At 46.5% G+C, this 22,495-nt stretch overlaps 1 protein-coding gene across 2 annotated transcripts in view; it reads right to left on the bottom strand.

Moving 5' to 3' along the window:
• Rnf144a (ring finger protein 144A) overlaps positions 1–22,495 on the bottom strand; it is a 128,467-nt gene that overhangs the window by 74,041 nt on the left and 31,931 nt on the right. The window contains exon 2 of one of the 2 annotated variants that reach the window (XM_048439810.3): positions 21,802–21,982. The gene's annotated coding sequence lies outside the window, so the exon portion shown is untranslated. Of the gene's footprint in view, positions 1–15,867; positions 15,995–21,801; positions 21,983–22,495 lie in introns of those variants that run through there. The other variant, XM_048439809.3, reaches the window with a different exon arrangement.

Genomic DNA, 22,495 nt, shown 5'->3' with positions numbered 1-22,495 from the left:
TACCAACTCATCTCTCCAGCCCTCATCCATATTTTAAAGTCATCATTACCAACCAACACATCACCTTTTTCAGTGACAAACACACTCAAAGGCTCCCACAAGGAGCCAAGGGTCAACAAGACATGGATGCTCCCAAAGATGACAAGGTCTTCTAGTGTAGACTGCTCACCTTTCCCAAGTGAATTCCAGAGCCAGCCTTGGGTCCACGACCCTCAACCTCACAATGACAGGATAAAGGAACACAGGCCCATATGTCATCAAGCAAAACAGGAGGCAAGGAACTAATGTCTTACTGGCTGCCTAGTAAGGGTTATGTATTTCATCTGTTCCCTTAGTTAACCAGGATGACACCACAGTGGAGTATGGTTTCAGATAAGGAACTGGGCAGTCAGAGCCCAGGAGTTTACACAAAATTTTAGGTATATATAGGAAACAATAAAGATATTTTTCAGGGAACTGAGGCTGCCACTCAATGGATGAGACTATTTGCCTGGTATGCACAAAGCCCTGGTTCAAACCCCAGCATGCATCGAACCCTGTAAGGTATACCGTACATGTCTAGAGTCCCAGCACTGAGGAGAAAGCAGCAAGAAGATTATAATTTTAAGGTTACACCTGGATACATATTGATATTTCCAACTGAGACCAGCTGAGACCAGATGCAGTGAAAAACCCTACACTTCCATTATATCCCACACTGCCTACTGACTGCCAGGAGCAGAGGCAGAGCAGATGACGTCATCAGGATAGCCTCCGCAAAATGCTACTTATGGAGGCCCTAGACAGGAGGAGGGCTTCCCTATCTGAGCGAACGGGCTTCCAGGCAGAAGGAGCAGAAAGTTGCACAGTGTTGGAAGATGCCAAGTCCTGTTCCTGAGGGGAGCCGTTCACCGCAGGGAAGCAAACCTCCCTTAATGTCATCGACTATAAACATAAAACACCAATTATATCCTTATTACACTCTTCAAGTCTCTCCAAGCATGGTCAGCTAGCCAAACCTCGTCTCTCTGGATCCCGAGAAATCCTTTCACTCACACACGGAACATCAGGTACTCAGCGAGGGTCTGAGAACGTCACCAGCCCCCAATGGCCCAAGTTCCATGGAGACTGAAACTCAGAAGCCCATGACCTCTGCCTGTGAACGAGTTTGAACTTTTCTGGCCAGATTACGTCTGCCTGTGACCTCCATCACCATTCACATCTGGGTATAATAGAAGAAGAAGAACAACAACAAAAACCATAAACTGAGAAGAAACCTAATATGTGTGTGCGAATCTGTGAAACCACAGGCCTCTGGATGGTGCAAGAGGAGGTGATGAGAAGCTGTGGGCTGGTCTAATGTTAGCCTCGGGAGAAGAAAGTGTTTGTTATTTCTTTCTCAGTTGCAAAAGCATCACATGCTGTTTCCAAAAGACATTCCCAGAAAAAGACACACAGAAGACCAACCATAAACCGCCCGAGACCTTACTCCCAACGTTAAGCAAGGATCTCCAGTACAGACACATAAGAGTGCACACGTGAAGACAGAGACGTGTGCCCCCTTACAACTTAAGTTGGCACCACACCAACCAGTGACGTCACCGCCAACCTCAAAGCCAAGGGCAGAATGCTATCTGCTTCACTTGTCCCTTCTCATGCCAAGCTGAAGGAAATATCAGGCTATTTGGAAAAGCAAGGCAAGGGGGAACTCCAAATAGAAATCTGCCGCGTCCCTGAAAAGAGGCCCGTTCTCATTTGCTTCCTGCTGTTGTAATAGATGTCGTGACCAAAAGCAACGTGGAGAGGAAAGGGTTCATTTCATCTTACAGATTATAGTCCAGCAAAGTATTAAATATTAAGATTATAGTCCCAGAGGCTTGAAAGAAAACAAAAATAAACAAAAAACAAAACCGCAGAAGAATGCCGTTCACTGGTTTGCCCCCGGCTTTCCTCCACTGCGTGTCTTACAAGAGCCAGGCTCACTGCTTAGAACAGCACTACCTACAGTGGGCTGGACCCTCCGACATCAGTTAGCAAGCAAGAAAATGCCCATAAGCCAATCTGGTGGAGACGATTTTTCACTTGAGGTTCTCAGTTGAGCAAGAAATGTCAAGATGACATCCAAGATTAGCCATCACAGGATGAGAATTCTCACACTGGGACTTGTCTTAGCCACCAACCATCCAGGAATGGAAGGGCCTGGATGGAGGTTAACTGGCATGGCTTCTTTCCAGGCGAGGAGACGAAGGGCTGCTGAGTTGAAATAAATGCCTAACCAGAGAGAGAAAGCGGGCAGTGACCCTTCTAATTCCCAGTTCTTCTAAACCTTGGCTTTCCCCTTCAGTTACCATGGAAGTCCACGGAGCCGGGGAGACAGTTCAGTGGTAGAAGGTGTAGCATGTGTGCAACCGTGGGTTCAGTCCCCAGCACACCGGATACACTCAGGTCTAGCGGTGCGCTGCTCTAAAGCCCCACATTCAGGAGGCTTAGGCTGAAGGAAGGGTCAGAAGTTCTGAGTCATTCTTATCTACACAGTGAGTTCAAGGTCAGGTCTCAAAGGAAAAGAAAATTTCAGTCTCAAAGAAAAAAAAAAGACCACATTCTGCGTGCAGGTCTTCACTTTCCCCATCGCACTTGTGGCCCACAGGATGTCCCTGGTTAAGGTTGCCCCATGAACAAAGAAGATTCCCTTCCAAGTGCCAGCGATGAACCTCCGCTAGGCTGACTTAGAAAGTGAGACTGTAAAACCAATTCTGAGGGGATCTGGAGACCTCTGAGGGTTTGGCTCGGTTGCATAGGTTCCATTGCAAAAGTAGGGATGTCTTCTGAGGCTTCTCTGGCGGGGTGCGGGGGGTGGGGGAGACAAGGAGAAGAGGTTTTAAAACTGTCTCTGAGCAAAAAGCAAAGTAGAGCTTACTTTTCCTCCTCCTGTTTCCATTGACTTTTCCCGTGGTTCCATGACCACAGAACGCTATGAAATAGACACTTAAGAATAGAAAACTATTTCCCAAGAACGTGAAGACTGAGAGGGTCCCAGGGATAAGAGGACATCAATACAGAGAACAGTGATTTCCATGAGGTCAGAGCAGACAGCCCTACCCATGCCAGTACAAAGTTATGCGAACCCAAAGGACTTATGGGCCTCGCTTGCGTTGTTGTCCAAGTAAGTCACGATCCTTGGTTTCCTAACTCTCTTACAAGTACAAAGAGAAGCCATGTTCACCTCCCGTGTCCACCTCATCCCGATTCCTTTCCCTGTTTCCTACTTCCTGACCACCCACAGAGATCGTGCTAGAAGAGCAGATTAAAAAGTTCTATGTCTTCCCACGATCAGACCTCCTTGGAGTTTCAGATCGGTGGAGAAGTTTCTGAGGCGCCATGTGGCTGCCTTGGTCCTTATGGAGGGAATAAACGCCCTAATTTGTCAGCAAGATGCCCTCTGCTTCAAGGGTAGTAACAGGGTCAAGGGTCAGACAGAAACGCTCTAGGCAGTGAGCTAGAGCGAGCTGCAGGCACAGGAACATGGGGAGCTGCTGCTCAGTGGAATGCAGATCCTGGGCTATGCCCAGGGGCCTCCCAAATGGCTGCTCTTAACCTCCTCTGCACAGCACATCACTCGTGGCAGATGAGTCACCAAACCCAGGTCCTGATTTAGCCTCCCTTCCCACCCCTCCCATCCAGGTTGCAGAGGAAACCCCTGCCCTGCAGTGTTAGCAAGTGCCTTTCAGACAGCAGGCACCTTCACGGGTAAATCCCGCATTGAATTAGCCCAGGAAAAACAGGCAGAGCAAGAGAAAGCAAGTGGAGTAAGTAAGTCCAGGCAGACCCGAGCTTATGCTAGACCAGAACATACCAGCGAGGAGGCTCCCGTCAGGTGATGGAGATCCCTACAATTAGGAGAAGGACCTGGTGCTGTGAGAGCGAGTCCAGGAAACTGTGTATCAGATGCCCAATAACTCCATGGAGAAAATGAAAAGAGGAACAACTCCAAGTAAATACCTGCCTATGGTGCTGAGAGGCAATAGGGTCAACGCACTGCCTATACCCTGCAAGCCTGACCTCAGGGAGTCTACTGACTGTAAGCCAGGGTGACGTAAGAAGGCTAACGAGTCCTGGAATGCCCATGTGCTGCAGGCAAACGGGAAGAACAACTCACATCTACTTCAGCTCAAGCTCCTGAGATGTCCACCTAGGCAACTGGAGGAGAATCAGGCCATCAAGGATGCTCTAGGAAATTGATCATGGGCACATGGGTCTTCCCAGAATAGGGGACAGAAGGCTATAATTTGGCATGCCAAAAAAAAAAAAAAAAAAAAAGAGTGAAGTTCCATGAGTGCTGTAGGAATTCCTTCAGCCAACAGCCTTTAAGATACTCGCCCGCTTGGGTGTGGCCTCTTATACGATAAATGCTGATGTAAAAGTGTGCATGCTCTCTCTTTGTCTTCTGGCTTCTGGACTCAATTCCTGTTCCCCATTCATGTAGAGGCCTGTGATCTGTGTGTCTACCCCTGAATAAATAATCCTTTATTGGACTCAATTCTGAGCTAGTGTGGGATTATTTTATAACTTCAGTCTTCATCTGGTGACCAACATGAATCTCAACTCCACACCTACAGGATAGACCAAAACAGGCCCCAAAGGTCCAGGACCCAGAAGGTCTCCCACCCCCGCCCACCTGGTTTGATTTCACCTGCTAAGCAACTTTTTTGCCAAACCCTGCCACAGCTACAGCAGAGCTACCGTGTGGCAACTTGGCAGTTTTCCAGGCTCACACAGGCTTCCCCAGCATGCCGCTTTCCCTGCTGTGCGGTGACTTGCACAGCTTCCGGTTTGTGCTCTCCTACTCGCAAACCCTGGGCTCCTTGCTCCAAGTACAGAATTGACTTAATTGCTCTAAATTTGTCAAGCAAAGTATATTTGTCACTATTTAACCAGGTACCAAAGTGTGAAACCAAAGTAGTGTGAACAGTCCCATGCACCACTGGTCATGTCTCCCTGCCACATGGCTGCAACTGCGACACCTGCTGGTCAATAAAGATCATTACACCTAAACTGCAATCTAATGGTGGTAAGGAAATTAATAAATTTGAAAGTTGTACGATGCTTTTACTATGGATGGTATTCTTCAAGGCTTCTGTGATTTTCCTTATACATCCATTTATTTGATTTTGGGAATTAGTTTTGTTTTTCATATCGTATCATTAAGAAAATGGTTTGATAACAGAGCCAAAAATGAGGCACTTTTAGAAATGATACAGTCTTTATAGACCAATAATGAACAGCTAGTTGAAAAATTAGGATAATATTAATTAATACTATTAAAGGAAAATATTAATTTGACAGACAAAATCCAATCAGTGTCAAAGAGGGATGAGAATCATCTGAAAAAAGTTGTGCTGTTGAATTTAACAGTTGAAATCTATTGAAAAGTTTAAGTTAACAGTTAAGGTATCTCTCCAGGAAGGCAATATGCATGCCATCAAAACTGTGTCCAATAGTGAAACGTTATCTTTACTGGACAAATTTCATACCTTGTTATCATCAATGAAAGCATTAGAATGGATCACTGGACAGGAGATTCAGACTATACAAAAGACAGTGGGAAAAAGATTTGAAAAGATTGAGTTAGTTATCGAAACTGATGAGCACAGAGAAAAGGTACAAGGGCAGGATGTAGCCTCGTTAGTGCACGCCAGAGTGCAGGATGACTTACCCAGAGTTTCAGTTGCCAATCCGGTAATATCCTCTGAGAAGCCATCTGGCACAAAAGACCCTAAGATAGTCAAAGAATATACATGGCAGCCAATAGGTATGAGCGATCTAAAAGAAATTAAGCAAAATGTGCTAAAGGCCTTGGAATTTCATAGGCAACATCATGTCAACAGCAAGGTTAAAAGAAAATGTTTTTTATTACAAGCTAGGGAGATTATAAAGAGATGGCCTCTGGCTCTTTCTATGACCAAATACCGATACCTTCAGGAAGTAACCCAAAGGGTACTCGAAGGAATGAAATCTGGCAGATGGATGTGTTCCACTTCATTGAATTTTGAAAATTAAAGTATGTATCCCACATCACTGACACTTTTCCATGTTTTCAATGGACAACTGCCTTGAGTTCAGAAAAGGCTAATTCAGTAATCACACATTTATTAGAAGTTATGGCCATCATAGGTATACCTGCACAAATAAATACAGATAATGGTCCAGCATATGTATCTAAGAAAATGAAACAGTTTTTGCTTATTATAATATAAAGCATATAAACAATCCTACAGGTCAGACTGTTATAGAAAGATCAAATTGAACTATAAAGGGTATGTTAAACAAACAGAAGGGGATGAAAAATACCCTCAAAAATAGATTGTATAATGCTTTACTAACCTTGAATTTACTTAACACTAACGAGAAAGGAACAATGGCAGCGGAGGGACATTGGGTAATAGAAAAACTTTTGCATTAAATCAGCCAGTGTATTTCAAGGATGTGTTGACCTCACAATGGAAACCAGGAGATGTGCTGCACTGGGAAAAGTGTTTTGCTCTTGTTTCCACGGGAGACGAAAAGTTATGGATACCATCAAAATTAATAAAGATTCAGTTTGTAAAAGAGAAACATCTTGAGAAAGAGAAATGACAGCTCATCCACAGAGGTGACAACCATACAGGTGGTAAGGAAACCTCACAAAGGTTGGAGCAGGGTTCTGATCTTGTCTTTACAGGAAAACACTCATCTTCAAAAAGTCAAGAGACCCTGGGCTTTGGATGCCTAAAGAGGATAAGATAGCCATCCAGAAAGGATCACCAAGCAAAGAGGATTATGACTTATGAGGACAGGTCATCTGCAGGGTAATATTTCATAAGTACATTCTCTGTACATATATATAAATATCTAGTATATGGTAGAAATATAAACTCATTTAAAAATCAAAGTTGGATTTGGAGTTGGACAATGGCTATCTTTCTCTAAATCCAAGCATGTTGTTAAGAGAAAAATTCAGTTTCTGTCTCATGTCAGGAGCCATCTGGTACGGAACAGAAAGAAGAAAAAATTTAGGAAAAAGAATTACTTTTCTTTATCCTTATTTTGTCTATGTCATATCTTTTGTTGAATATATGTCTATATGAATAATGGTTAAGTTTTCCACAATGAACAATGGATTTTCCTGCAGTAATCTTCAGAGTTTACAGGAAGAAGATGGGACCCCACAACAATGACTCCACCTGGTTGATATGATGTCATGATGCTGATAGCACTGCTATAAGACCAGTTTTGGGTACCAGCGGGTCAAGATGGTCCCAAACTGGTTAGTTGAAATGGTGCACCTTCTTAAAACGTACTGGCCAGAACTCCAAATAGGAACCTCAGAAAAACCCTACTGAATACTCAGAGAGTATTTGCAATTATACCAGACAGTAATCTTGAAACTTAACCATCATTTTACTTTCACAGGATTCAATAGAAAGAACATCGCCCCATGACAGCTGGAAGCAATTCTAGAAGATGATATCCCCCTCTCCCAACAAAGGTTGTCCTCAGGGTTAGGGACATCAATTAGGGGTTGATTATAACTGGTACAGGGTTGGGGGTTGGGGAGAAAATTATGTAGACTCAGGGATCTCTTTTTTTAAAAAAAAAAGGGGGGGGGAAATGGATCGGATAATAGGTAGATTAGTGTGAGCTTACACTAATAATAATAGTGAGTAAAAGAGTGAACACTTGTGAGCTATTATTTATAGGCAATTTATATTGGTATAGATTCTTGTATATTGATAGAAATTCAAATTATATTGAATATGCTCCTATCTCTGTTTATAATATTTGCACACCTGGGCAAAGTTACTTTGTCATATTGTATGCATGCATGCTTCTACCTCTGCTTAAGACATTTTGTATATTAACGCAGTTTTGAAATATATTTATCATACTGCACTATACATTTCCACCTTTCTGATCAAGATACTTATACATTGATTACATTTTTGAGGTCATTGTCCTTATTTGTTACACAGTTGCTTAAAGATTTTTTTAATATTCTAATACAAAGTCTTAGTCTTTAAGTTATATAGATATTAAGTATTATAAGTCTATAGTCACCCATGTTTGTCATACTTATAGTTAGACTAATCAGGTTCTTTAGATACAAAGAGACTGTATTCTGCATAGTTAGGTCATCCTCAACCACTTCAAAGAACTGTAGAATATGGCATTTAAATAATGTAGGGTTCTGTTGACCTGAGACATGATTGCTCCTGGCAGCACTGGTCTATTCCTGACAGAATGTTAAGCACTAAAGACTTGGAACTTGTTTTCTTCTTGGCATAACTGCCCTTTTGGGCAAGGAACTGACAACCACTGACAAAATGCACAGTGTCCAGACAGGACAAGCCGGATACAAGAAAAAAGACTGTCAAATCTTGCCAAGACTGGGTAAGACAGTTTTGAAAATTTTTTTGCCTCTGAAAATGGTCTGTCAGTTACTCTAGGCCTTAGCCAAAGTTGGTTGCTCCAACATTGCAAATGAGACTTTGGGTGATTGCCCAGGTAGCCAGTTGTCTCTGCAATTTACTGCACATTTTGGAAGCTGCTTAATTGCACTTTCTGCCTACTCAAGTAATATTATCTCCTTTCTCAGGCCTTTGATGGGGTTGAAGATTGGATAGTCATAGTTATTTTCTTCTTATGATTTATCCAAGCCCTTTCTAATACAAGACGTAGACTCCTTAGGATAGAATGATTATTGAAACGTTTAGCATATGTTCCTTGTTTAATATTGTTTATACTGGTAATTCTAATTTTTATACTTGATATCTACTTTTATTGTATGTAACTCTGTATTGAGTTTGGAACTCTCTTATTTAAACAAAAGGGGGAGGTGCTACAGGAACTCTTTCAGCATTTAAGATACTAGCCGCTTGGGCAGGGCCTCTTATACTATAAATGCTGATGTAAAGTGTGCGTGCGCATGTACTCTCTGTCTCCTGGCTTCTGGATTCGGTTCCAGTTTTCCATTCATCCAGAGGACTGTGATCTGTGAATCTACCCCTAAATAAATAACCCTTTATTATACTCCATTCTGAGTGAGCGTGGGATTATTTTGCAACTTCCATCTTCACATGAGCTTACCACTGTGATACAGAAATGCTCCCCCATGCAAGAGAGGAGGTGGAAGCCACAGCCCAGGGTCAAGAATTCCCTAGGGGAAGGTGCTAAATCAAGAGTATCTGTGGGTTGCAAGACTGATTTGATAAAGATAAATGCTGATAGGCCTAGAGATCTCTATGCCCAGATTTGGACCTTCCCTTTGAGTACACTGTTCTATTGGATCTATGACATTGTCTTTTGCTCACCCAGACTGAGTGAGCACCAAGGAGACCATGAGAAAGGCCTGTTCTGGCTTGTGGCATCCTGTCCCTGTCTGTTTTAGCAGTCATCTGCATTAGATAGAACTTGACATTCTGCTTTCAGCACTGTCATCCGTGTCCCCCCCACCCCCCGCAGCGTTTGCCAAGAGACAACAGCCCAGCCCAGTGGTGTTGAAAGAACCTTCTCAGGCCACGCAGCGTGGTGATCAAGTCCTAGCACTGATACTATGTGTACTCACTACATCGTGGCTAGAGAAGGCAGCTTATGCTTACATCTGTCACCTTCTGAGCCACGGTGACAGAAGCCCTTCGGCAACCCATGTGCATCCCTGGAATCCCATCCTGACGCTCCCATCCAAGTCAGGATACAGCCAACTTTAGAAGCCTCAGTTGTAGGCCCAGAAGAAAAGCTGAGAATTTGACAGGGAGCTGGTGAAAACAGACAGATTGGGACTGGCGGTGGGAGGGGAATGCGCGGTGGCTTGCAGAACTCACAAGGCAATCCACGGTTCTAAGATTGGAAGGGGGTGGGAGGGAGTGAAGACATTGCCTTTTCTTAAAATAGGAGCATCTGCAAAGAGGTGGCCCTTGGAGTGTGCCTCCAGGTGTTCTCCCAGATGTCAGGGGGGCATTGAGAACTGGTGCATCACTAAGTCCAAATGCTCCAAGAGATTGCTGGGCCAATCAAACACCATTAAGATACAAAGTTGCTGAGAAATGGGATCCCAAGGAACAACACAGGGTGCTCAGCCCCCATGCCATCACCCTGTGTGACAGGGTTCTTTGGTCCCAGCTCCACCAGTACCAATGGGACATCCGCTGAGCCGCTTGACCAGGGACCATCTTGTTCATGATACTATTCCAAACGGCCACACTCACACTTCCCCCAGACACCTGCGCAAAGAGAGGGTCTATCTTGGAGAGAGCAGAGTCCTGTGAACTGTAGGGTGGACTGAGGTCTATGGAGGAAATTCGAGATGTGTTACTGGCCTAGAGAAGCAGAGGTTGCTCCTCAGGAGTTACTTCGTGAGCCCAGTAAAGTTCATACAGCCCCGAGAGCCGTTGATGGGCATACGCAAACATGCGTGTCTCTAGACGTCCTACATTTAAGAAGAGGCATGTGAAGCCAGCAGGAAGGCTGTTGAGTCTGATCCCTACTACCCATGTCAAGGTGTGAGGAAAGAACCAACTCCACAATGTTTTCCCTGTCACACACACACACACACACACACACACACACAGAGAGAGAGAGAGAGAGAGAGAGAGAGAGAGAGAGAGAGAGAATAAGAACACCACCATCAACAATGACAAGTAATTTTTAAAAATTATGTGTATACTGTTCTACCTGTATGAACCACCACTTGGTGCTGAGAACTGAAGTCAGGTCACCTGCCATAGCGGAACTCCTAACTAAACACTGAGAAATCGCTCTATCCCCAGAAACTGATCTTTCGAAAGAAAGAGGCTGCTGAGCGGATTCATAGGCAAATGCTGAGACTCTCTCATGGTGAGGGACAACTGGAAAGCATCTTGTGCTCTCCCCATGGTGTGTCAACTGTCGACTTTTTGCAAGGCTATCAGATCGTGCATGAGGGAGCCCTCTAAGCCAGTATGCCTCTAGAAGCATGGACGGTTGTTCTCTGCTGGAAGCCAAGCAGCCTTGCAGATACCACTGTAACAGATGGAGCATCGAGTAGACCGTAGACCCAAGGACTCTATGAAACAGGGAATCTGGGTCTAAAAGACTCTCAGACTTGAGACTCAACCTGCCAATCACACTCCCAAGCGAGAGCATGTGACCCCAGGGTACCCCAGTGTTTTCACTATGAGGAAGTAGCTGCTTACAGGGGATGTATGCTATGACCCCTCAGATTGAAACACAAAAGCACACCCATCAACACATGAGGTCAATGAGGCTGATGGTGGCAAGGCCTTCCCTGGGGAAGCCTCTGACTCCTGAGCCCCCTGCGTCACACATCTCCCATGGAATAGTCCCATGGATATCAAGAACTCTGAGACTGGGGAGTACCCTCAGGAGTTTACCAGGAACTAACTCTTTTCAGGGCACCTCATCTCTGGTAAAAGTGGAAACCAGGAAAAAAATTGCCAGTGAGTGTCCAGGACTCCTCCATGGTCAGACACAGTCCCCTATGAATCAGACAACCCCTTAAATGTGGTCGGTGCTATTCTGGAACCCCCAATAAGCTCTCAAAAGGTTAAAAAGGATCACCTTATTTTGAAAGGCCCCCAGAGGGCCTTTGGCCATGGCAGATTTTTATAGCCCCGTTCGGGGTCAGGAGATGTACGGATTTTGCATTCCCCATGAATTTAACCAGTATTTAAGTGTTCCGATTATAGCTGGAAACACACGTCTCTTTCCAGAGTGTGGTTGGAGAGGTGGATGGGGAAACAGCTTTGGAAATTTACAGCCTAGAAATAGCATGCGGTCTGTCTGCTTGGAAAGAACCAACTCCCTGTGACAAACAGGGAGAAGCCCAGCACGGACCAGCAAATGAAGGGCAGCACAGAGAGCAGCGATTTTTGTCCCCATGCCCATCCCAGTACACGAGGCAAGCTTCCCAAGTCTAGGACAGACAAGAGGCCAGCACAAACTCAGAGCTGGGAGCATGGTGACTGGGCCAGGCTGCAAGAGGCCAGCACAAACTCAGAGCAGGGAGCATGGTGACTGGGCCGGGCTGCAATAAGTGTGAGCCATTTGAGCAAATGTCCTGGCAGGAGGATGACTTAAAAGAAGCGACAAGGGGTTAATAGCAGGGCCTTCTCTTCCAGAGGATTCCTAGCACCCACACGGTGGCTCACAACCATCCGTCACTCCAGTCCCAAGGAATCTGATACCCTCTTTTGACCTCTGTGGGCATCAGGCATGCACACAAGGCACATACATGCACACGGCTCACACAGGAATAGATAAAATTTTCAAAAACAAATAAATCTTTGGGGGGAAGGGAAAGTAAGAAAGGTCATTTCCTAAATGCCTTGCATGAAGCCGCTGTGCCTGGCTTTGAAAAGGTAGCCCTGGGAAGTTTCTGGTATCTGGATCCTCCTCTGCTGAGATAGGGTCAAGAGTAAATCAAGGTCCTGGGGGATCTGTAGGTTTTCTGACTTTGTCTTGGGAGCATCAGCTCCCATGACATGGTGAGTACAGGCCATAGGGGTTTGTTCCAATCTGGGCCTGGGCTGAATGCTGTTTGAACTTAGTTTTAAGGTATGGGATTCTTTAAGATAATCTGTGAGAAAGGATCGCTGCACTGCCATGTCCAAAATCGAGTCTGGGAACCTCTGCACAGAACGATCTCTACCAGTTACTCTAAGCTGAGCTTTCCGTGGTCCCACATTTAGACACACATTAACACGCAGTGAGACCTGCAAAAGGAAGGGGCCCGGCTCTGTCACGTGGACACCTGGCGAATGCGCCTGACAGTGAGACCTTGGTGCAGGCCACAGTTTCAAGTCACTGAAGAAAAAAAAAATGGAACAAAGAAGTTTTTACACTTATCCACTACACTAGTCACTGTTCTGGAGGAAGGTAAAGGTCTCAGGTCCCTTTCCAGGGATGAGAGAAAAGAGGCAAAAGAAAGCTGTGACATGAATCCAGAACTAAACTAGATGATTGCCCATCTCTGCACATGTGTGCTCACGTATGTGAAGGCGTGGGGAGTGCATCTGAACACCAAGGGCCGTTGTCCTCTCCATCGTATTAATCAAGGCAGGGTCCCTTACCGCAGCCAGAGCTTGCCAGTTCTGCTAGACCGGGTTTCTAGCAAGCCCCACGGACTCACCCATCTCTGTCCCTCCAAGCCCAGAATATCAAGGCACGCCATCACGGTAAGCTTTTGTTTAACATAGGTTTGGGGGCATCAAACTCAGACCTGCATGGGTAGCCTCTTAAGGACTAAGTCATCTCCCTGGCCTGAAAACTATCAATCTTAGAATTACTATGTTCTTTCTTCACGTGTTTAGGACAGAAGCCCCTGCTCTTACACAGGAGTGAGATCTGAACGCCCACTTAGCTCCAACTGATCAAAAATGTCTCTTCTACCTTAGCTATTCGTCATCCTCTCTTCAATGACCATGTACACAGCGGCTGCGAGACCCCTCATAGCAGAGATGGGTTCCCGCCTTCTAGCGCGCTCTCCACAATGAAGTCAGCTTGGAGCCATGGGGATTCTTGGGTATTCAGCAGCAACAAAGACAAAGCTGAGACCCCCATCTTCCCTTTGATGCTCTAAAGACCAAACATACAGACTTGAGGTGAACTTCACATGACGTAATAGGGACCTAGAGAGTTGGCTCAGGGGCCAGAAGACTTGCTGACCTTGACGACCAGAGCTGGGCTCCCAGCACCCACAAGCTGCTCACAACAGTGTCTACCCATAATGGCTCACTAGGCCTCATTTACAACTGCGCCCAGCTCAATTGTCAAGACCACGTAATTCACATGACATCAAAGGAACCGTCTGAGGAAATGGGGTAAACTGATTAGCTGAGAGTTAAGAAAACCACTTTTCTCGTCAATCAGATAAAAGCAGTTAGAGAAAGGAAAACGCATCGGCCAAACTTTCTCATGAGTAAAGGAAGAAATATTTAAAACAAAATATGAGCAAATAGAATCCAGATGTGTGTGAGACCTATGTACTTAAACATATTTCTCCAAAGGCAGAAAGAGAATTTGACATTGCAATAAGCAACGTGTCACGTAACACAGGGGGAAAAAAATTGGTGGGAAATGGATCCAATCCTACCACACTGAGGGAAACCTCAACATGAATCTGTGATAAAAACAGAAGACAGAGCTCTGAAAAACAAACCAAGGAGTGGTGGGGGAGGGGCTTCCTTAGCCTACTACACTGAAGGCAGAGAGAACCCTGACAGCAAGCGGTCTCGGGTAGAATCAGGCACAAGGAAAGACCACCTCCCACGGCTTTCACTCCTCCCCAAACTTCTTGCGGCTTTCCTCTGCTACAAACAGAGGAATGAGGTGGAGGAGGCTAGTTTTCATTATTCGGAACTGGATTTTATATGTAGGGGAACCTTCAGACAGATTTTAAAGAACATTAAAGGTAAGTGGTAATGTGACTGCATGCCTGATTAGCCGAAAAGTCAATGAATGGGTAGGCAAACTCTGACGACTGCCATTGCCCACGACAGGTGGCTGGGAACAAACTACAAGAGAGTGTGCCTTAGTCAGGGCCTCCACGGCTCTGAGAAAACACCGCGATCAAATCCTTGGGGAGGAAAGGGTTTATTTCAGTTTCTGATTCTCAGATCACACTCCATCACTCAGGGAAGTCAGAACAAGAACTCAAGCAGGGCAGGGACCTGGAGGTAGGAGCTGATGCAGAGGCCAAGGAGGGGTGCTACTTACTGGCTGGCTCCCTATAGCTTGCTCAGGCTGCTTTCTTATAGAACTCAGGACCACCAGTCCAGGGATGGCCCCAACTACAGTGAGCTGGGCCCTCGCAGATCAATCATCAAACAAGAAAATGCACCACAGGCTAGCCCAAAGGGCAATTGGATGGGGACATTTTCTCAACTGAGGTTCGCTCTTCTCCAATGACACTAGCCTGTGTCAGGATGACATAAAATTAGACATCACAGACGGGTAAGGCTCTTCTATAAGATTGATGCAAACAAAGCTGTTAAAAAAAAAAGCATATGATAGAGACCTAAATGCCCATAAGAAGGTTCAATGGGGGAAAATGGTCAGTATTAGCTTGTGGACCGTAGAATTAATGCAAACCAGTCAATTTCTAATAGGGTTTGTTAAATTTGGTTTTATGTCATTGCTATTGTGTAGGCTCTGCTCTGCCTCCCTTTCTCTTGCTGTGGTAAAACACTATGACCAAAACAATATAGAGTAGGAAAAGGCTTATTGCATCTTACACTCCTAGGTCACAGCCCACCATTTAGGGAAGTCAAGGCAGAAACTCAAGGCAGGACACATAAAGAAGTACCATTTGCTGGCTCACTTGCCAGCTGCTCTGGAGCTCATGTTTGGTGAGCTTTCTAGTGCAGTCTAGGTTACCTCTCTAGGGATGGTGCTACCCATAGTGGACTGGGCCCACCCACATTAATTAACAATCCATACTATAGCTCTCATAGGCCTACCCAAGATCAATCTGATCTAGACAATACCTCCATCAAATGCTTCCCTCTACTGAGATTCAAAACTGTCAGGTTGACAATTAATCCAGTCCAGGTCAATTAAATTACGATGCCTTACAAATTAGCTCTATAATTTCACAGCACTTTCAAAGCCGAAGTAGAGCCGAGAAGAAGTTACAACTTCTTGGAGTCCAAATACAGAAACTTCTTCAAGAGCTATAGTAATATCCTAAGAAGTAGAGACACAGAGGCAAGCAAAGGGACCGAAGGAACAAAAACATAAACAGAAAACACACAAGAGAGTGTGCAGGTGTCTGGGTTATGGTTGCTATTGCTACGAAGAGACACCATGACCACGGCGAGTCTTATAAAGGAAAACATTTCACTGGAGCTGGCTTACAGTTTCAGACGGTCAGTCCATTGTCACCAGGGAGGGACACGGCGCCACAAAGGCAGACAGGATGCAGGAGAAGGAGCTGAGAGTTCTACATCTTCATCTGCAGGCAACAGGAAGTGAACTGTCCCACTCTGGGCCTGGTTTGAGCTTCTGAGGCTTCAAAGCTCATCCCCATGGCAACACACTTCCTCCAGCAAGGTCACACCTACTCCAACAAAGACGCATCTCTAATAGTGCCACTCCCAATAGGCCAAGCATTCAAACACGTGAGTCTATGTGGGACATTCCTATTTCAAACCATGAGGGCATATCATCAGGATTGATGGAGAGGAGGGACGGCTGATCAATAGAGTCCTGTGTGCTGTTAGTCCCCCACGGATAAAAATCATGTCAATTCGCAATATCCCACATACAAAGGAGCGCTCAGTAATTTATAAAACTATCCAAAGAAAACACAAAGGAGCAAGTTGGGACCTCAGGATACAGAATATCTCTGGTGCATGCCCTTACCTGTCAAGCAAAATTGATAAGATTCTGTATGCTGCAGTCAACAGTGTGTGGCCATCAAAAAGACACTTCACAGGAAATGAAAATCAATGGCACAAACTGGGAGGAGCTATTTTTAGCAGATAAAACTAACAATGATCTTCAGGATATATAAAGACCAGTTTCAAGTCAGTGAGGAAAAAGACAGCTTAACGGATAAAGGATACAAGTAGGAAAAAATGGCCATTAACAATCAGGAGGATGGAGTGAGCTGGAGTGAGCTGTCATGCCGGTCACATCACCATGAACTGGGGGGAAAACTAACAAGCCCCTCAGTCCTGCGTAACAGGATATTTTTAAAGCACAGTTCTGAAGGGAGGAGACGTTGGCTGTCCACTGGTAAGAGCGCAGAGTTTAGGAAATCGCCATGCTGGTCTCGTATCTGTGCCTCTCTTCGGCACAGGTGCCCTTTGCAGGTATTCGACCAAGGAGGAAAAGATGCACTTGTGTGTGAGAAAGACACACAAGAACATACATATTAACAGAAGTGAGCTGCTGACAGCCGAGACTAGCAATAACCCACACTGTCTGTGACAGGAGAGCGCCCAGGTCCTAACTGCAGCTGTAAGAGACAACAAGGTTAAACTAGAACACGGGTTGTGGGGATGGCTTAGTGGGAAGAACACCGGAATCCACACAAAAAGCCAGGTGTGAGACATGGTTTCTACTTCAAGTCCCTGCCTGAGCTCCCGCTGACTTCCTTGAATGGTGGACGGTGACCAGGAAGTGCAAGCTAAAATCAAGCCTTTCCTCCCCTCAGCTGCTTTTGATCGGATTGTTTTGTCTTGTCATAGCAACAGAAACGAAGCTGGAAGATATCAAAAGGCTGCATGGGAATTATGTAAATAACCCAACTGTGTCTGTGATTTGTCTCTTAAACACAAACTGTTCAGGACCGTATACGCAAAAAGTGGTGGGGGAAGGGGCGGGGTTCAGACTTGGGATTGCAATTTTATTACAAAATTTCTTTAATGATAAGCTGGTGAGGACCAGTTGGCCGTTCTGAGCATTCCAAAAATCTAAAAGGATAAAGATTATGTTCAAACCTACCCACTATACCTGTACTCTATCAGAAGCAGCCCCCACAAGTTTTAAATTCAAATGTTTCACTTTTATTATGTATTCCCTGTGTATAATGCATATGCTAGAGGTGGCTCCAAAACACGGAAAATATGCGATCAGGCACAACATGTACAATGACGACCATAAGCAATAATGTCGGGATTGAAATGAGGTTGCAGGGAGTGAATTATACTACCCACTCTGAAGCATACGACAAGGCCAAGATACTAATGGCTTTCTCATTTATATTTAATGCGGCAGGAGTAAATGGGGCTAAAGTGGGAGCTCCGTCTGCAGCGAGCATAGAAGAAGGGTGCACGGTACTTCTGTCAACGTGCATCTACGGAACTCTACTCTCCGCCTCGAGGGGGTAGAAAAAGCAAGCCTAGCTTTAAAGTCAGAGGACAGACACATTAATCATCGTTCAGCACACGCCCCAGCTTCTCCTCTTGGGTTCTCTTCTGCTCTTCAGGCTGCTCCTGGGCTGGAAGCTCCAAGTGTACCATCGCTGTCCTATGTATACCTGCAGGTGTGTCCCACAAAGCCACCACAAGGAAATCACATGAAGAACCACAAGAATACTGGGGTTGATTCAGTGGGCTAGAGCGCTCAGTGTGAAAGCACTCGCTGACACCGATTCTCTGATACCCATGAAAAGTTGGACAAGATACGTCTAACCCCAGTGTTAAGGAGTAGAAGCAGGCAGACCCCAGGAGCTCACTAGCTAACTACCCCAGCTGGAACATCGAGTTTCAGGTAAGTGAAGACACCCTGTCTCAAAATAAATGAAGTGATGCTGTCATTTCTCCAGGCCAATGCCCCTGAGCCCACGGAAGAGAGTTGCCTGCCTAGCTAGGGGTCCACGGGCTGTAGACCCCACCACACAGCAGCAGGGAGCTAGGATAACCAGATGTGGCTTTCTCAATTCCTGCTCTTCCTAAAAAACAAGGTCAAGGCCCAGACAAACTTTCTTAGCTGGATTTGCCCACCCCCTTTGAAAATAAAGACTGTTTTCCACATTGGAGGAAGAGAGAAGCAAATCGGAACAAAAGCAGAAATCTACATATTGTCTCTCTGCTTCCACTCCAGATGTGCCCTGAGGTTATCCAGAGGCATCTTGAACAGTGTCATTTCAACCCTAAACATTTACAAATAACTTATTTTTGCTTGGGCTAGATTGTCGTTTTCTGGTATTTTGGCCTCTTTAGCCTGAATTTTTTTGTTTGCTTGTTTTTGAGTATGAAATCATTTCAAGCTTTTTGGAATTTGAGACAGATTCCTAAACAAATGTCCTAGGAGGTGGGTGTGGACAGAGACTGGACAGAACGCAGAATCTGCTCAGCCTTGGGAAGCTTCTGGGCCTGCTCTCTGATGGTGACCCCCACAGCTGGGAGAGCCTGCTTCTCTGAACCAGGAAGTTCCTCGCAGATGGGGCTGCAATGATGCTACAGCGTTGATGAGAAGATAAATGCTTCCGACGCTGCGTCCCGGGACGAGACAGACAGTGGGAAACATCTCCTTTGAAAGTCGCCTCTGATTCCACTATGCGCCTGACCACGGTGCTGAGCAAAGGAAACATTTGTGACAAACCCGTTACCAGTCCCACTGTCCCCACACATGCAAGCCGGGAACATGAGTCCGTGGAGGGTGGATATGGAAGACAGCCCAAGCAGACCCTCTTAAAGAACAAATAATGAAAATGAATGGCAGCAGAATGTCTGAGTTTCTGGAGCTCAGAGAAGGGACTATAGAGAGGTTTGACTTCTGCAAATACCCCAAGGGGCTCTGGTCCCTCATCACTCACAGTGCCACTGGTGGGGCCCAAGCTCACCTCCTTTAAGCCCCGACTCCCAGGATGTGACCCCCCCCCTTCACCCTCATCACTAGCCTCAGTGCCCTTCTCACTGCCCCCACTGTGAGCAGGCTCCCCATCTCTTCCGCACGCCAGCGGCACCACTCTCTCTCATGTGGTCCTTCTCTGTCGAGCCAAACGGCTACTCAGCTCTTGGACTACTGTGTGCCCCCAACTCCCCAGCTGGGTCCTGTACATTTAATGTTTTAGCTCATTGCAACAGGAACATGAAGCAGCTGGTCGGCCACATTGCGTCTGAATGTGGAAGCAGAGGGAGATGAACACCAATGCCAGTGTCCAATCAACTTTCACCTTTTTGCCCAGTTCAAGACCTCAGCCCACGGAATGAAGCCATCCACATTCAGGGTAAGTTTGCCTGTCTCAATCAACCCAACCTGGGGAGTCCGCCACACACTCGCCCAGACATTTGTCTCCTGGCTGATTCTAGTGCCTGTCAAGCTGACAGTTGATGTTAACCGTCGGAGCGGATGACCTGTTTCCCTAGATCACAAAGAAACCCATCAGCAGATGTGCAGATTTTGTCCTTCCGGGTCCCAGAACATCCCGCCCCCCAAACACACACACACACAGCCTTCCCACGGTAAGCTCAGTGCCGCCTCCGCCAGAGACAGACAGGGCTGCAGCAGTGAGCTCACAATGGCGTCAGACTCAGTCACTCTCACTGGCACGGAGGTTGGGGAGACTGGTTCCAACTAACTGAACTTTGGGCAACTAGTGCTGCTCTTTCTGCAGTGAAGCTGCTCCAAGCAGTTCCCGGTCGCCTCCCGTCACTCCTGGCAGCAGCATCATAGTCACCGGACTAAAGCCACCCCACTAACATCACCAGCCACGCAGATGGTTCAATCCCAGGATCTCTCCATCTGACCCACCTCACCCAGCCCCTGAGGGCCTCGACACAGATCCTTAGTGGCCTCTTCTGGAAATGCCTTCGAGGGTCCAGGCCTTGCTTCCCCTTTCTTCCTGGCTATCTCCTGTAGGTCTCCGTCACTGGCCAACCCTCCACTCGAGGTTTTCATGAAACCAGAAGGTCCCACAGCTCAACTTATAAATTTTTCCCTCGCTGGGCATCCCTTATCTCATTCCTTCAAGCAGTGGCTACTGTTCAAAATCGCATTCACTCCATCTCAGCGTGAATCGATCCCTTGGCTCTGGGGATGGTGGCCAATACAGCATCCTCACTGGGCTGTCCCACAACATCACAAACTCAATAGAGGAACTTCCTAGTCCCTCCCTGAATCCAAACCTTCCTGCTGGTCCTTTCCCTCTCTGCTAAACATGTGAGAAGACATATTTAGCATCTTCACCAACCTTTTCCTTTTTCTCACATCTTATAGGATCTGCCTTTAAGACATAACTAGTGAGAGCCCACTTTTCTCTACTTCTTCTGTGCCTGCCTGACCCACAGCCATTGTGTATTGTCTTGACGCCACAGCGGTGATTCTAACGGTGTCTGGAACAACCTCCTAGGTTCCACCGCTATCCTTCACCCTCTGGGTCTACCCCATCACAGCCACCAAAGTGAGTCTACTCAGGCGGAACACAGATCCCCTTCCCCCTCTGCTTAAACACAGCTGCGCAGGTTTCTCAGGATGCATCCTGAAATCTCTGCTGGCTGCCATGTCAGACAGCCCAGATGTTTGCCGCCTCTGGTACCCAGCCTGAACTCTGGCTTTCCCAGGCTCCCTTCGAGAAACCCTGTCCTCTGCGAAGCTTCCGCGAGCATTCAGGCTTTCAGGCTTCAGTGACCTCAGTGTCCCTCAACAATGTTCTTGCCCAGGTGCTAAGAGGGGAACATGTGCAACCCCTTGAGGTCTGAGTTCAAATGCCGCCCGTTTAAAAAGTCTTGGCCATCCGTTAAAAACTGCTATGGGTGTACATAGAAGGCTTTCCCTCCATTTTCTTCTCTCCACAGCATCTGCGTCTTGTCAAGTATCATACTTCACTCTCTCACACCATCAGCTACCTAAGCTCTCCCCCAAACGGCTGTTCCTACCCTGTCTTCGCACCTCCGCCTGACAGCCAGCGCCAGCCCTGATGCCGCTGTGTCAGCAGAACACCAGACGTGGCGCGTGAGAACGCATTCTTTACCTTGCCAGAGCATGAATGAGCGCAGGAGAACCCCCTGGTGAGCCACACAAGTGACAACAGCCTTCTGAACCTGTCACTTAGCTCCAGCAGGATATTAGCGACATCAGCCTCACGCTGTGAAAATGCGCAGCTAAAGGGCAACACGTTCTAAAGCATAAACGTAACCAGCTGCCTCTACAGCAGTTTTTAAAACTCATCAGGAGAGCCCCGCAAAGAATTCACCGACGTGCGGTGGTTTAAGAGGGGTAGAAAGTTCTATTGAGGCGGGCCAACTTCCTCCTACCCCTGCTCCCCGCACTGAGACTTTGACAGTGAGAAATAGATAAGGGAAAGTCCCTCAGCCTTCCTTTTCAGAGTTCAAAGGTTACCTGTGAGGAGGGCAGAGGCAAGGAAAGGAGGTATCTAGCAGCCAGTTCTTGGGGTCCCGCTGTGCTCGTGAGCATCCAGGTGCCTCTTGCCTTAGGTGGAAGAAAGAGGTTTCTGTCCAAGGCCCCGACAGCTGAGAAAGGGAGGCCTGGGGACGCCAGTACTCAGCAGGGCACAAGGTACCTAGGGAGAAAGAGAACGGAGTCGGTCAGTACAAGAACAGACAGCCGCAGGAGGATGAGGATAGGATGCCAAGAAGGACCAAGGTGCTGACACTGATCTCCTTGTCCCCAAGCCCGATGGGAGGCTGGGGAAACAGCTGTCTGAGAACTTGCTGCATTAAGATTAGTATAATGTGTAATGTGACACTCCGTCAGAGGAGCAAGGATGCTTCATTGAGTAATCAATGAGTCAACAGATCAGTCCATCACTGAGGAACATTCTCCAGGTCTCCACCCACCCAGCTCTGTCCTAGCGGGATTCCACAGGGCGGCAGCTAGGGTTGTTTCTTTCCATGGAGCAAAGCAGCATCAAAAATCACAATTCAAGAATATACAATGAGGGAAATGAAATTTGGAGACATAAGAGCCGTGGAAAACCGAGTGAGGGCAGGCACGCGTTCTCTGTTAGTAGATGGGGTGCAGAGAAATCTGGGGTGCAGTGAAATCTACAGGGCTGGTGAGCGGTGGGAAGCAG

The sequence above is a fragment of the Myodes glareolus genome, chromosome 6 (assembly GCF_982192425.1).
Source record: "Myodes glareolus chromosome 6, mMyoGla1.1, whole genome shotgun sequence".
Classification (NCBI taxonomy): Eukaryota; Metazoa; Chordata; class Mammalia; order Rodentia; family Cricetidae; genus Myodes; species Myodes glareolus.
The sequence above is the reverse complement of the archived record's forward strand: the minus strand, read 5'-3'. Positions and strand labels throughout refer to the sequence as shown.